The 13,144-nt window shown below is 42.8% G+C and overlaps 1 protein-coding gene and 1 pseudogene across 3 annotated transcripts in view; one reads left to right on the top strand and one right to left on the bottom strand.

The window, feature by feature from the left end:
* The window catches only part of EGFLAM (EGF like, fibronectin type III and laminin G domains), a 541,883-nt gene that overhangs the window by 88,135 nt on the left and 440,604 nt on the right, over nucleotides 1-13,144 (bottom strand). The gene's annotated exons all lie outside the window — the stretch shown is intronic.
* Nucleotides 310-1,459, top strand: LOC132596960 (protein PRRC2A-like; annotated as a pseudogene).

Below are 13,144 nucleotides of genomic sequence, written 5' to 3'. Positions count from 1 at the left end.
TTAAAGATCACCCGCTTTTCCTTGCATGGCCTTGACTGTGGTAAAAAGATCCCCACGTAGGAATTCGGTTTCAGGGACTCTGCCTTCCAGATGTTTCGTAAACAAGCCTTCCCCTGATAGTTCCCATTCCCAGGGGTCAGGAGAGCACAGATTCCATCTATTCACAATCTGTTCACAAAATAAACAAATATAAATGTTCTAGGGTGACTAATTGCGTGAACTGCCATGGGAAAACCCAACAAGATTCTGTAGCACGGCCATCCTTACTCTTCACAAAACTACAAGTGTGCCAACTTGCCGAATGTTCACATGGCCTCGGACTTGTGCCTAGTGGTGGGAGACAGTTTAAAAGCAGAGAAGGAGCTAATGGTATCAGTCACTGAGGCCATTGCCATCACCCGAGACTGAGAGCTGCTCCCCAGTGTTTCTGCCTCAGCTGAGCCACAATGCAAGCACCTGGGTTCCGGGCACTGTGGCCCAGAGACCAGCTCATCAGGCCAAGGCTTGCACCCTGAGGTCTTCTATGGCAGCCCCGGGCCTCCCATTTCTCAGGTTTCAGGGGGAGCCACAGGCTCTCAGCTATACCCCAACGACGGAGGTTTCTGTCCTGGGACACCCTCATTGCACCCTTGCAGATCACAGCCCCGTACCTCCTCCCAGGCCCAGCCCGCCTCTCGGCACTGCCCTCTGGGGTAGCTGTCAAGGGCCAATTTCTGGATTTCTCCACACTGCAAGCAACAGAGTTGGGGAAGTTGCCAGCTGGAGGAGTTCTCTACCTTCCACCTTCCTTCCTCCACCCTCCAGCTTTCTGCCCCAGCCCTTTGCCAGACCTACCCTTGCTGCAGGTGCGACAGGATCTGCCATCCCCTTCAGATCTTTATTCTCCTCCTCTGCAACCTGGCGGCCTAAGTGGCTTCTCCCCTACGGGGCCCCTTCCCAGCAGATGCTTCCCCCCACGGTGGACTCACAGCTGCCTGTGGTGAACTGCGGCTCCCTGCCACCAGCGCCACCTCCTGCCCGACCCCCCCTTTCTCTGTTACCTGTGGGCCCTGCTCTGCGGCCCCCCAGCCTGGCTGTGCGGCGCCCGCTTGCTCCTGCTATGCGGGTGCTGCCTTCACCTGCCAGGCCCTTCGGCCCTAGCTTGGGGCGAGCAGAGCTGCACCCAGTAGAACTAAATCCATTCCAGGATTATCGAAAACTGAACAGCAACCGTGGGGGACCTGGGTCATCACGTACTCCTCCAGCTGGAAGGTCTTTCTCTGGCCTCAATTCCCATCTCAAGGTCCCACCTTCCACCTACAGTGGAGTCTTCCGCAGCCAGCGCATCGACCTCTACCAGCAGGCCTCCCCACCGGATGCCCTGCGCTGGACGCCGAAGCCCTGGGAGCGGACGGGACCACCTTCTCGAGAAGGGCCGTCCCGAAGGGCACAGGAGCCTGGATTGCCCCCACCCCGCTGAGGGAGCGCCCTTTGCCCCCACCTCCTGGGGCTTGTATAGAGATTATAAATATATAAGGGGGAAAGGGGTGGGTGGGGAAGGGTTGTGGGGCTGGGGCCTTGCTTCCCCTCCTCCCCCCTCCCCTGGCCCCTATCCCTGGGGCCGTTTGTTAAAAAAGAATAATAAAAGGATTAAAAAAAAAAAAAGTCCAGCTTCCATCTGGGGGACAGCAGACAGGGGATAAGAGAACAAACTCTGGATCTGGACTGAGCTGTTCAAATCCTGCCTCTATTGCTCACTAGCTGCTATTTCACCTCTTTAAGTCTCTAGTTCCTCATCCGTAAAATGGCGTGATAAAAGTACCTACTTAAGAGTGCTGTCATAAAGGAGAAACCAGTTCTGTATCCCAGCACAGTGCCTGGCAATGTAACTGAGCAGGACCCTATGGGGCCCTCCCAGAACAGGAGCCCCCTCTTCCCAATGTCCTCAGCCTGCCTTTTGCCTGTAGAAAAACTTTAGTCAAAGAATAAATTTAATCAGAAAAATGAGAAAGTGCAGAAAGGAAAAAATAACGTCACACAAAATAAAATAATAATAGTTTAGCCATTCAACAAAGTCAAGGACCTTTAGTGCCTCCTCAAGGGCTATAGATAATATTCTGAGCCACATCTTTTGAGCTGTTTTGCAGAAACTGAAACACCCACCAGGTGGAAGAAGTTAACTGTCTGCTGCTCAGAGACACATGGTTCTGGTTGGAACCAGAAGGTTGATGATATTGACTCACGATTATCTCACCACCAACCAATCAGAGGAGTGTCCATGAGCTGATCACACACCCACAATCCCCTTCCCTTATGCCTTTAAAAACCTCTCCCTGAAAGCCTTCGGGGAGTTCGGATCTTTTAAGCACTAGCTACCTGGACTCCATGCTTGGTGCCCCGCAATGAACGCTGCACTTTCCTCCACCACAACCCAGTGTCAGGAGGTCGGCTTTCCTGCGCTCAGGCAAGCAGACCCAAGTTTGGTTCGGTACCAGCATCACACTGTAAACGCTCAGCATGGATTAGCCATTATGTAAGGGATGTACCCACCTCACAGAGCTGGCAGGCAACCCCTGGCCACCTGCTCACTCTACACCCATGAGCTGCAATGCAGCAGCACTAGCGCACGTGGCTAGTCAGTACTTGAAAAGTGGCTTGTCTGAATTGGGATGTGCTGTGAGTGTAAAGTGTACAATGGATTTTTTTAAGTGTAAAATATTAATATTTATATTGATTACATGTTGAAATGATGATATGTTGGATTCAGTGAGTTAAAAATACTTATTATTGAAATTAATTTCACTTGTTTCTTACTACCCTTTAAATACCCCTATCAAAAAACTTAAAAGTTCATAGAGGCTTGCATTGACTATTGGCCAGTGCTGTTCTAGATGGACTTCCTAGTTGGAGGGAGAAAGGAGAGCTTTCCAGGTAATAAGAACTACAAAATGAAATTTAGGAATGTTTGTGCGTGGCTGGGGGACAATGGCCTCCAGTTAGGCAAATGGCCTAACTGGAGTGGAGAGGTTTTGTTAATAACTAATAATAGCTATCATTTATCATGTTCTTCAATGTGTATCAAGCATTGTTCTAATAGTTTAACTCATTTACTTCTCACAATTACTCTATACAGTAGATACTAATATTAAACACCCCCCCCATTTCTTTGAAGAGGAAATTAAGGCACAGAATGGGTAAGTAACTTGCCTGAGGTCACACAGCTGATAAATGGTGAGACCAACTTGGGTTGATGGGGGAAGATCAGATTAAGAAGATCCTTGATGCTGAATGAAAAATTGGGGTGATAGGGATTGGGAGATTCTCCATCTTTTAGTTTGCTCCCCAACCAACCTCTCCGCTCTTCTATTGTTAAACCCCTCTGCTCACAGATATTCAGAGGAAGGCAGGAAGCAAAAAATATTGATGTTTGCCCTTTACGAACAACTTAATAGGCAAGGAGGTAAAGACTCATTTTGCTAAAAGGAGATGCCTGGATGGTACACAGATTTCTCTAATATGTGCTCTTCTAGTTTTTCATTAGCAAGAATTGTTGAAAGCTAGATGGAGTCCTTAAGCCCAGCAAAAGATGCTTCCTTGGGCTCACCGTGCTGATGAGGAGTTTATGGGGCCCATATCTCACAAGAATTCATGTGTTTGGAGAAGCAGAGGTCACAAGCATGCCCACTGTAGGATGTAGGGCTCCTTTCTCTTTCTCGGTATCCTTTCCCTAAAGATGGGTTTCTCATGTAAACTAACTTTGTCATCAAAGAGAAAACCTCGTGAGTGGAAGGAAACACATTTACAAGCTGAAATTAGAACAAAATCACTTCACAGAGGAAAGCCACAGGGATGTCTAACACTAAAGTCAGGAAAGATACGATCTGTAGAGAAAACTCTCCTGTTATCCTTTGCTCAGTTTCCCTTGTGGCATTTATAGAGGAAAGGACCTGTCACTGCTCTCAGAATGTGCCACTGTCTACCCAAGGCTACCTGCAAATATCTGCAACAATTTTCATGTAAAAAATTACAGCTTCCCATCCCCCACAAAAAAAAGAGATTATTTTCTATTTGCTCATTTAATGCAAGAAAGAAAGCTTTCAGCGAATAAGAGATTGACATCATTAACATTTAATTACATTAGATACAGTGAGAGAGGAAAGCTCACGTAGATTGAATACCAGTCCAAAACCTTTAACATTTTGCCTCTGATTTTGTCATGGGTTTTGCATTTAAATGTTTTTAGAGTCTCTTGAGGTACAAAAGTGCAAAGGCAAGGTTGAGAGAGAGAGAATCAGGCAAAAGCATTGTCTTAGTTCAGCCTCAAACAATAACTTTATCTTTTTTCACTAAAGAAAATCATCCTAACTACAAAGTTGCCAGTCAAATCACCATAGCAACACTAGCCTCCCAATTTCCCCAACCAGGAAAAGCCTAGAGGGGAAGAAGCAGCCTAAGAAAGTGCAGCCGTCCCAGGTAAAGATGGGCAGCCACCGGTAGGGCAGGCTCTTAAAAACTTTTCCAAGTAGTGGGATAGGGTTGGGTTGTGCATCCTATATCTCAGGAGGTCAGTAGGACACCTTTGGAAGGTGGTTGGGTGGGGGAGTTCAGGTGGGACAGATACAATTCGGTCAGCAGTGACTGTTCAAAACCCAGTTAGCTGATTCAAGTAATCAAAACACCCACTGGTTCATTTTGGTGGGAGGAAGCATTACCACTGGCAATGTTAGCATCCAGCCTGGTTATCAGGAGTCTTAGAGATTGTTTGGTCTAAGTGTCTGAGGGCTCTCAGAAATTACGTGCAAGATTCTATGTGTGAACTTCATTTTCCTAAGAAAAGCGTTCTCAGCTTCTTATCAGATTATAATAATATGGGTTCCTAACATGAATGATCAATTAACCTATATAAAAGATTGGTATAATATATAAAAACATTAGCCATAAGTAAGTAGGTAAATGAATATACAGTACCTCTGCGTATCACACAGTCAAAGCTTTCCTTGTCAGCCTCTACCAGTTTGTTAGATTAACCAATGATCCTCATTAGTTCCCACTAATTCAGCTGTTGGCTTATCAAGAGTCCATTGTGTTTATTTCTAAATTTATTTATGACTTTCATGTTTGTTATTGTAATTATGTTATTTAATGCCATATTATATAAACTAGTGAATATGAGTAAAAAATATAAGTGATAGCTATGTTTAATGGTTTTGAAAGACTTGGTAAAGCTGAACCACTAAAACATAATTGCCTTTGAACTAAGTGAAAGCAAGGCAACTGTAAAAGAGTGGAAAGAAGATTATAAAATTCTAGAATGAGTTTGTAGTCAGATAACTTTGCAAGTGACTTTAAATTTTTAACTTGAAAAAACTATAAGTAGAAATTGTAGGTGATACCTTCGAGGTGTGGTTAAAATGTCCATATTATCCAAGGCAATCTACATATTCAATGCAATCCCTATTAAAATTCCAATGGCATTTTCACAGAAATAGAAAAAATACTAGCAAACCAAATTCAACAGCACATTAAAATGATCTTACGTGATCAAGTGGAATTTATCCCTGGGATGCAACATAGTCAAATCGATAAATCTGATACACCACATTAACAAAATGAAAGAAAAAAACCAGAGGACCGTCTCAATAAATGCAGAAAAAGCATTTGACAGAATTCCACATCCCTTCACGATAAAAACTCTCAACAAATTAGGTATAGAAGGAATTTACCTCAACATAATAAAGGCCATATATGACGAGCCCACAGCTAGCACTCAACAGTGAAAAGCTGAAAAATTTTCTTCTAATATCAGGAACAAGGGTAAACAAACGTGCCCACTCTGACCACTTCTAAGAAACCTACTACTAGAAGTCCTGGCCAGGGCAATTACACAAGAAAAGGAAATAAACACCATCCAAATTGGAAAGGAGGAACTTAAATTGTCTGTGTTTGCAGATGACATGGTATCACATATAGAAAACCTTAAACACTCCACCCCAAAACTGTTAGAACTAATGAACAAATTCAATAAAGTTGCAAGATACAAAAAAATTACAAAAATCAGTTCCATTTATATACACTAACAAACTAGCTGAAAAAGAAGAACTTTAGGAAATGCAAATAGTTGCTTGGGACGTGACCTCACAAGACATTCATGACAGAATAAAAAGTCAAAATGACCTCCGTGTGCAGAAACACAAGGGCAAAGCCAACTCAAATGATAAATGTAAAATCTTATATTAGGTTTTTTAAAAAGCCGATGGCATAGAAATAAGGCAGAGAAAACCTGGTGTGGCAAAGATCTATGGGGAAGGCAGGGGGCATTGATCACAAACTCCATATGAATCCTCTGGACTACCTGCTGTGGAAAAGGCCTAGTGTCCATATCCTAGGAAAAAGTGGTTTTCTAGGTTGATCACTTGGCAGAAGTGCTCTAGACCCATCTCCACTTGAGGCAGAGTTCAAAGGGCTGGTATGGATTGCCTTGGGGTAGAGAGGATATAGTAAACATATGCCAGTGTCGTTAGATAGGAGATAGACAGTCAAATGAAGATGGGGACGATGCCTTCTGTGTTTTCCATATTGGACTAGGAGGCCCAATGGCTCCTTACAGGGAAGCCAATGGCAGTGCGTTATAAAGAAGACCCTTTGATGGTAATTAGGAATGGTTGACAACAAAGCCAACTGCACGAAAGGGCTGAGCTCTGCATCAGCAGCTGTCTTGAAGCAGAGGTTGGGTAGCCATCCATCAGAAATGTAATCAGCTACTTCCTGAACACAGTAAGAAGGTTGGACTTCACTCAGTGTCTCTGACCTCAACTCACAGTAGGAAATACATTTTTGTATAGCAACCCAATATACCTATTCATATATGTATACTATATATATATGACTCACATGTGAGTACAAAACTGAAAGAAAAGTTTCAAGAAAAAATACTTACCCATACTATGTTATTCCCTTTGCTATTTCCTCTTCTTTTCCTTTCTTTTCTTCTTTTTTTAAAAATCCTGCTAAGAACCCACTAAATTGATTTCACCACCCACTGAAGTGTTGTGACCCATAATTTGAAAAACACTGGACAAGAGGTTTTTCTTCTAGAATACCTTAGAGGGTGCTTCCAACTCTAGAACTCCGAGAATAAAGAAAACAGATTTTTTCAGCCATGAAGACAAATGTATGACTTACAGACAAATGTTCATAAAGTGGAAATGCAGCCTGTGAAACTCCAAGTATGCTCTAGATACATCTCTCTCTAGAGCACTGTGTTTCAACATTTGTGAATGAGCCACGATAAGACATACGTCGAACACTGTGACCCGGTACACACCACAAATACGCACACACAGCTGAAACACGAGTTTCACGAAATAATTCTTATTTTTATTACGTGTGATGCCTTCTGATACTTTCTTTTCTGTTTCATTTTACTTTTGAACACCTGTTGGTCAGGACCCCCTCAGCTGAGTTCTTTACCTTCTAATGAGCCCACGGGCTGAGAACCCCTTCTCTAGAAAGTTCAAGCTGAGGTGGGGAGTGATATTCAAGCACGTTCCAGACATGAACTAGGAAACTGGGCTAGGAATGGTTAAATCCGGCTAAGAAAATACTTCTGAGAGAGGAACTCATTGGAGCAGAAAACAGCCCTCTTGGGGATCCACAGAACATCCGAATGGCCTTGACAGTGGAGGCCACTCTATAGGCCTGAGATGGAGGGGACCAAAAGCCTAATTACAGTACAACCAGAGATATGTGCGTCCTCCCTCCCTCAGTATGGACCTAGCATTCCATGGTTTAATGTTTTCTGGAGGACCTTGGATTATTTGGAGGCTCCTTCCTTCAATATTTTCCTTCATGTTATTCCTTCTAAGCATCATTTCAGACACAGAATTGAAAAGATTCTTCTCTGGGTCCTCCTACCGCTTAAATCTGATTCTACCATTACACTGCATATACCACCTTCTAATGGAATTTTATATTTCTGTCTTCCCTACTAGGCTGCGAGCGCATTAACATGCTGATCGTCTTATTCATTTCCATGCTCCTTGGAATGTCTGCATGATCTTTCAAAATGCAAATACTATCAATTCCTTTTCTGCTTAACCCTTCCCACAGCTCCCTATTCCTGTCAGGACAAAAGGAGATCCTTTATAAAGGCTTTCCTGCTCCAAACCTTGCTTACCTACCCAGCCTTATCTCTCACTACACAGAGCTCCAGGCTTCTAAGCAAGTCCAAGAACATTTCCTTTTTGCCTCCAAGCCACTGCTTGAGCAGCTTCTTCTGGCCTGAGCCTTTTCACACTGCTTCCTCCCTCCCCTTGTGCCTGGTTATTGTTGATACGTCCTCCTTAGTTCCTGTAAGAAGCCTTCCCAGATTCCTTCAAAACTGGGTTAGATGTCAAGGCTGTGTTCCTCTAGGCCCCTGGCCCCCACCCCTGCCCGCAACACTCACAGCTCTGGACTCTGCTCACCTGCATTCCCCACTGGACTGTCCAAGCAGAGGCGATAGCTGATTCACCCCGAAATCTCTTGAACATGCTTTGCTCATGGAAGATACTCAATACGTACATGTTTGGATGAATGCATGCACATAGTAAGTATCCAGTGAAGGGTGAATTGAGCTGAATTCAAATATCTTCAAACTTAGACGTTAGCAATAACACAATACCCTAAACCAGCGGGTAGCAAACTTCAGCTGCCTGCCAGTTTTTGTAAATAAAGTTTTATTGAAACACAACCACAACTGTTTGTTTAGGTACTGTCTAGGCTGCTTTCCTGCTACAATGGCAGAGCTCAATAGTTGAGAAAAAGACCACATAGCTGGCAAAGCATAAAATATTTACTACCTGACCCTGCAGAAAAATTTGCCAACCCCTGGTCTAAGACAACAGTCTTGGACTTCCCTGGTGGCACAGTGGTTAAGAATCCACCTGCCAATGCAGGGGACAAGGGTTCGAGCCCTGGTCCAGGAAGATCCCACATGCTGCAGAGCAAATAAGCCCGTGCGCCACAACTACTGAGCCCACATGCCACAACTACTGAAGCCCACACGCCTAGAGCCAGTGCTCCTCAACAAGAGAAGCCACCACAATGAGAAGCCTGCACACCGCAATGAAGAGTAGCCCCTGCTTGCCACAACTAGAGAAAGCGTGCGCGCAGCAATGAAGACCCAACGCAGCCAAAAAAAAAAAAAAAAAACTGTTTAAGACAACAGTCTTTAACCTTGTTAGTGCTACTTTGACAGTCTGCGGAAATCTGTGAATCCCTTCTTGGAATAATATTTTTAAATGCATAAAATGCATAGGATCACAAAGGAAACCAGTTATACTAGAAACAATTATGAAAACAATAAAAAATTATGATATATTAATATACATACTTCTTCATTAACACATTAAATAACAATACTTAGCAATGCATTTAATAATTTCATAGTAGTGATAACCATAACTGGTATTTTGAGATATGTGCAACAATTGTAATGGGATAAGAACATATCTGTGATTCTAATAGTGACAAAGTCACAGGAATTGCTAATGCCACTGCAGTTCGTTGATTACATTCATATTTGAAGAAAACATTACATTTCAGTCGGTAAAACTAAGAGCGTAATTTTTGTCCAACGAAGTTCAGGGACCCCTCGCCTTCCATCCATGAGCCCCTTGGGGATCCACAGACTGCAGGTTAAGCACCCTGCTTTAAGATCCCATAGTTATCCAGGGTAAATACGCCAGGAGTGAAAGAAAACCTCATGCTCAGAAAGGCCTCCGAGTCTCTCTCAATTTTACAGACTTGGTGTTATGCAGGATTTGCTCTATACTAAAATGAATTGCAGAGGAAGTCCAAAAGCACTAAGTAATCACAGTTAAGAAAAAAAAAAAAGAAAGATGTATTATTTGACCTGCAGCTTCCAGCCGTATTTCTTTATTAATGAATTGGTTCCACCCAACCAAATGACAAACAGATGGATAGAATGGGGTAATGATAAACTCATCTAGCAATTTGTCCCTGATGGGGCAACTGGAGAGCACACTTTCATTTACAGTTTACAAATGGCTCCCAACACGGGTACACAAGAATTCAATTTGTGTCAACTCCCATCAGTCTGCCCAGGGATTACATCAGGAAAGCTCACGGTAGGAGGCACTGAAGCTTTAAGGGATCAATTTGTAGAACTGCAGGTCAAACTTCTGCAAAAACATTCAGAATCGCCCTTCCATTTGAGCCTGAATGGAGGAACTGGATGGCTACCAGAATTTCTGGGACTACATACCACTCTGGAAAGTGGTTCTGAGATTTTCAATTTGGAAACTAAAGGTAAGAAAAAGGAATTTTTCACAAAACACCACTTGTTAATATGAAATGTCAGCTGACACCCAAACAAGCCCACTCTTGCTTATTTCTAATTCTATTGTTGGCTGTAAGGAAGGCTTATACTTAAAGAGCACAACTTCCTAAACAATTTCTTGAAAAGAAAGGGAGATTTTTGTTGCTGTTTTTTCCCATTCTCCTCAAAATTGATTAATTGTATAAGAACGATTCTTTAAATATATCAAGCTCTATAATTTTGGGGGGCAGGAAAACCAACATAGGGCTACATCCCTGTTAAATATTGCAGCCACTTGCCCAGTTATTGCTATAAGTTCTAGTAAAACGCTATGAAAAAAGTTGGCAATTCACTTGCAGGTATGAAGGGCTCCGAAACACAAGTTATCATTCAATACGAAATAAAACCGCAAGGGTAGCTTTCAAGTTAGTCTTACACATTGGGTATTATCTGAAGCTTTACCACATACCACTATCCCTTTTATGATGAGAAAACAAAAGCAATAAGTAACTTTGGGTCAGGGGGAAGGAAAGGGGACGTGCTTGCAGATCCAGGTTGGATTCTGTCTGCCTTTTATTTCTGCAGTTTGTAAGGAATGATATTGGTTACTGCTGTGGCCTTGGAAACTAGCGGTAAAGGATTCATTCCATCTCCTGTGACTAGTATGGCAATACGTTTCCATTACCATGGGGCTCAGGGTAAGGAAAAGAACTGACACTTAAAAATATTCTTCCATAAGCCACTCTTCTAAGTACTGTACAGACATCTATTTATCTTCACAACCCTCCCGAGGTATCCACGATTATCATCCCTACTTTCCAGCCAAGGGAAGTAAGGCTCAGAGAGGTCAAGGATCTTGCGCAAGGGGGCAGCTAGCTGTCACTCTCTGGATGCAATCACATGACTGCCTGTATCCAAACGTTCTCCAGCACCTACTTGACGCGTGCTATGTTTACTTCATGTAGGTGCCATATTCCACAGAAGGGAGCTAGTCAAGACGTTGCCCTCATGTCCCGGCAAGGAGGACAGACTTCGAACAAGTAATGAACTACAAGTGTGCTGAGTGTTGCTAGTAAGTGTTGCAGGTGTACCTAACCTAGTCTGAGGTGGTGGGCAGGGTTCAGGGCAGGCTTCCTGGAGGAAGTGGTACTTAAGCAGGGGAACTGAAGGATGACCAAGAGTTAACTAGGTAAAGAAGTAGAAGATATATCCTGGCAGAGTATAGCAAGCATAAAGACCTTTAGCCAAGAAAGAACATGGCTATAAAGGAAAGCAGGAAAGACCTATCATAAAAGCCTTAATAAGAACAGTTTGCATTGAGTGAGCATTTACTGTATAACAGGTGATATTCTGTGCATTTCGTGTGCATCAACTCGCTTTATCTCACAACAACTCGATGAGGCAAGTAAATCGTTATCCCCATTCTTCTGTCTGAGGCACAGAGAAGTTAAATAATGCAACTAAAACCTTATGGTTTAAAAGTGGTGGAGGCAAGGGTTGGACCAGGAAGATAGGTCCAGAGCCCTGTGTAGTAAACCACCTATACTTCCTCACCTTTGTCATGAGGACAGAAAATCAGAGCCACCAGATTTTAGAGGTCAAGCAGTCCAGCCTTATTTCATATGTAAGGAAGCTTAAAACTGGAATCAAGCCATTTGTCCCCAGGATTAGAGGCCAGCTCAGAGCTGTGTCTTCTGATTCCACATTTGGACAAACTTAAACCTGAGAGACGATACCAAGCATTGGACTGTAAGTCTCGATTCTGAACGAAACACTTCTTTAACTTTCATAGCCTGTGCCCTTGACCATAAGGTATATCACATCATCCCTTAAAACTGTTCAAGGAAAATCCATAATCCGTTCAGCTTCCGCTCTGAATCCCACACTTGATCTTCATGTCAGTAACAGCCTTTGCAGGGTCACTTCTTAGGAGGAAACTAATTAAATTCATTTGTTACTTGTAGGCTGATGATGGGATGGAAAGACAGATGACTTTTGACAAAAATATCAATTTGTAAAATAATTTTCAAAATTACTTTGAAATAATAATTTCAATGCACCACCCAGGTGTGCATGACCTTGAGATTCTCAAGTAAAACCAATACGTAGACATTGCAATCAGCTTAAAAGCAGCTCTGCGTGAAGATGAATTTTGCAAGTCTTATTATGGAAGGCATCTGCAAGGGACCAGGGAATTATTTAGGCAGAAAGGTGTGAAAGGGAAAAGAAAGGAAGCATTGCTCTTTCATATTTATTAGTATTAGTGTCTTGGGCTGAGATTTAGAGATCATTTCTTGACCTATGTCCCTAAAACACACAGAAATATTTTGAACTTTCACATGCACCCAAAATTAGCCTTGGTGGACTTTTTATTAAAAATTGCCACTGAAAGCTTTAATCTGCCCTTTCCAACAACTGACACTACAAAACTCTGAAGCAGTTTTAACCAATCAGGTTACACCTACAGAAAAGCTACAGTAAGTCCCTTACATACGAACCTTCAAGTTGGGAACTTTCAAAGATGCGAACGTGCATTCGCTTGTCCAATCATGTCAGTTAGTTCATGTGTCTGGAGTACATTGTCACATGTGTGCATCCTCTGCAAGTGGTTGTGCTTTTGTGTACTTAACCGTACAGTACTGTATAGAGACAGTAGTACAGTATCTTTATTTCAAGCCCAGGATGACCGGAAGCAAGTGTTAAAGCAGCAGTGATATAGCTGGTACTACTGGACTTTTCAAGGTACTGTACTGTAAGATTAAGAAATGTTTTATTCATTTCTTGTGTTTGTTTTTTATGTATTCTTTGTGTGAAAAGTATCATAAACCTATTACAGTACAGTAC

This window comes from Globicephala melas, chromosome 3 (genome assembly GCF_963455315.2).
Source record: "Globicephala melas chromosome 3, mGloMel1.2, whole genome shotgun sequence".
NCBI classification, from domain to species: Eukaryota; Metazoa; Chordata; class Mammalia; order Artiodactyla; family Delphinidae; genus Globicephala; species Globicephala melas.
The sequence above is the reverse complement of the archived record's forward strand: the minus strand, read 5'-3'. Positions and strand labels throughout refer to the sequence as shown.